At 41.8% G+C, this 3,435-nt stretch overlaps 1 pseudogene; it reads right to left on the minus strand.

Annotated features, from left to right (window-relative positions):
* Positions 1-765: 765 nt before the first annotated feature.
* On the minus strand, positions 766-2,867 carry LOC123995017 (annotated as a pseudogene).
* Between the last annotated feature and the right edge of the window lie 568 nt (positions 2,868-3,435).

Raw genomic sequence — 3,435 nt, forward strand, 5'->3', positions numbered from 1 at the left:
TACATGCTCACTCATACCCGTTGTTATGAGACTCAAAATTGAGCTCAGGTGCATCCTGTTTCCATTAATAATTTTTTAGATGTTTCTACAACTTGATTGGAGACCACCTGTGGTAAATGCAATTGCTTGGAAGGCACGCAAAAGCACGCACCTGTCTATATAAGGTTCCACAGTTGGCAGTGCATGTCAGCACAAAACAAAGCAATGAGGTCAAAGGAATTGCCCATAGAGCTCAGAGACAGGATTGTGTAGAGGGACAGATCTGGGGAAGGGTACCAAAAAATGCACAAAAAAAATGAAGGTCCACGAGAACACAGTGGCCTCCAGTATTCTTAAATGGAAGAAGTTTGGAACCACCAAGACTCTTCCTAGAGATGGCCGCCCGGCCAAACTGAGCAATCGTGGGATAAAGGCCTTGGTCAGGGAGGTGACCAAGAACCCGATGGTCACTCTTACAGAGCTCCAGAGTTCATCCCCTCACCTAGGTGTCTAGGTTTTCATCGAAAGGAAAAACCCCAAACCAGCAAACACTATGCCCCCTCCCTGGAATGAGTTTGATACCTCTGCCCTACATGGTCACAGTGGCTCTATCGGTGTGAGTAATGACTACAAATTCACTGTAAGTGACTGTATTCCAATATATTAGCCCTTTCCTGCATTCAATTACCAAAAGCACCGTATTTGACCTCATGGGTGGAATGTTATTCATATTTTTCATAATTTCATAGTTAATAAAGATTATTAAAAAAAGACAAACCAGGTGTTTCTATGTTAAGCTGTTTTGTCATAGTTTAGTCTTCTGTGATGTAATTAAAATGGAAAATTGGGATAGAAACTCAATGTAACACATTTCAACTCTTTCTGACATGGTACAGCTGTCTTCTTTTTTATAAGCCCATAACCACGTGTGGGAGGTGTATACTTTGGTTTCAAAGTAGATTTGTTAAGGACCACGAAGAATCACTGTGACCAGCTGATTTAGCCCACTGCAGTAAAATGTTTTATTTAAGTGCAATGGGTTCCTTAAAAGTTTTGAGTAATGACAGCCCATTGGGGTTTACTTCCAAAGTGTTTAATAAAATATAAGAAATAACCCTTATACCTTGAATACCCATCCTTTAAATTGATAACAAAATAGTTTGCATCAAAATTACTTAGCTATAAGCTAAAATGCTATTTTCTGTTCTTACAACATTTGGGTTAAACACTCATCCAAAGTACCATTCATAAAGGTTGTGGACAACATTGTAATATCCTTTGTCTCTGGCCATGCGTTCACTAAAGCACCTTATACCACCCACCACTGCGACTTGTATGCTCTAGTCGGCTGGCCCTCGCTACATATTCGTCGCCAGACCCACTGGCTCCAGGTCATCTACAAGTCCATACTAGGTAAAGCTCCACCTTATCTCAGTTCACTGGTCACGATGGCAACACCCATCCGTAGCACGCGCTCCAGCAGGTGTATCTCACTGATTATCCCTAAAGCCAACACCTCATTTGGCCGCCTTTCGTTCCAGTACTCTGCTGCCTGTGACTGGAACGAATTGCAAAAATTGCTGAAGTTGGAGACTTTTATCTCCATCACCAACTTCAAACATCTGCTATCTGAGCAGCTAACCGATCGCTGCAGCTGTACATAGTCTATTGGTAAATAGCCCACCCATTTTCACCTACCTCATCCCCATACTGTTTTTATTTATTTACTTTTCTGCTCTTTTGCACACCAATATCTCTACCTGTACATGACCATCTGATCATTTATCACTCCAGTGTTAATCTGCAAAATTGTAATTATTCGCCTACCTCCTCATGCCTTTTGCACACATTGTATATAGACTCCCCTTTTTTATCTGTGTTATCGACTTGTTAATTGTTTACTCCATGTGTAACTCTGTGTTGTCTGTTCACACTGCTATGCTTTATCTTGGCCAGGTCGCAGTTGCAAATGAGAACTTGTTCTCAACTAGCCTGCCTGGTTAAATAAAGGTGAAATAAAAGAAGAAAAAAACAGGCTAAACAAACTGGTTGAATAAACTTCCTTCATTGTCAGGAGGTGGAGTTTGATATTAAGGTACCTCCTCCAAGTGAAGTAACTTATTTACATCTCATCATTCTTGTCCAATTGGAGGAGTAAGTCAGCCAGTGCCTTTGCATTAGTAAAGTCATTTACATGAATGAAAGAACCAGCTGGGAAAAACTGTTCATAGTTCTCTCTGGTTGGGCCCATGACTACTGGTATGGTTCCTGCTACAAGTGGTCCGTTCACCTTTTCTGTGATGTAGTCTCTGTGGATTGAATTCTCAAATGAAAGGTAGAACTTACAGCTAGCAAGGGTTGAGTAATACTCCTCATACTTCAAACCCTGTAAAAGCAGGACTATAAACAAACTCACTGTCCTTTTCAGTCTTCACCGTTGTTAATTAATTTTGCTCTGCGATGTCAGCATCTCGTATTTAGCTCATCTTGTATTCTGGCAGTATTTGTTGGTGATTCCATAGGAGACCAGATCCATTTCTGAAAAAGGTGGACGAAGAGACTGAGGCACATTCTTCATGTTCCAGCTGTTGACTTGGTGAAAAATAACTACTCCTTCTGTCAGAAAACAGCTATTGATGTTGAAATGGGTTTTCCAGAATTAGAAATTCCATCTCACACCTAATGGCCAGAACCAGAGCAACACAAACAGCTTTTCCACAGGCTTTTTTTTGTCTTTCTGGTAGATTACGAAACATCTCCCTTAGCCAAAAATTGCAAATTCCAATTGAGATGGGCATTCAGTAGATGATGCTAGAGAGTAAACACAAAACCCCAAGAGCAGCTATCAGAGTTAGATGATGTGTTCGGTTGGAAGTTGTTGATGACATGTTTGTCCTGTAAGAAAGAAACACACCTGCATTTTAGACGTTATAAGTATATAAAAAGGAACAGCTTGAAAAGATTTAACGTATTGCTTTATGTTCTGATTATACAACGTGACGTTCTAATCCTGAATGCTGATTGGTTAAAACCGCATTCCAGTCGGTGCTAAAAATGACAATTTACTCCATTCCATCCGACTCAAATTATTCTATAATCAGTGTATTTTTATTTAACCTTTATTTAACTAGGCAAGTCTGTTAAGAACAAATAATTATTTTACAATGACGGCCTACCCCGGCCAAACCTTCCCCTCAAATGGACGACGCTTGGCCAATTGTGCGCCGCACTATGGGGCTCCCAATCACGTCCGGTTGTGATTCAGGGGAACCAGGGGATCGAACCAGGGTCTGTAGTGACGCCGCTATCACTGAGATGTAGTGCCCTGTGCAACTGGGTACTGGACTTCCTGACGGGCCGCCCCCAGGTGGTGAGGGTAGGCAACAACATCTCCTCCCCGCTGATCCTCAACACGGGGGCCCCACAAGGGTGCGTTCTGAGCCCTCTCCTGTACTC

This window comes from Oncorhynchus gorbuscha, linkage group LG14 (genome assembly GCF_021184085.1).
Source record: "Oncorhynchus gorbuscha isolate QuinsamMale2020 ecotype Even-year linkage group LG14, OgorEven_v1.0, whole genome shotgun sequence".
NCBI classification, from domain to species: domain Eukaryota; kingdom Metazoa; phylum Chordata; class Actinopteri; order Salmoniformes; family Salmonidae; genus Oncorhynchus; species Oncorhynchus gorbuscha.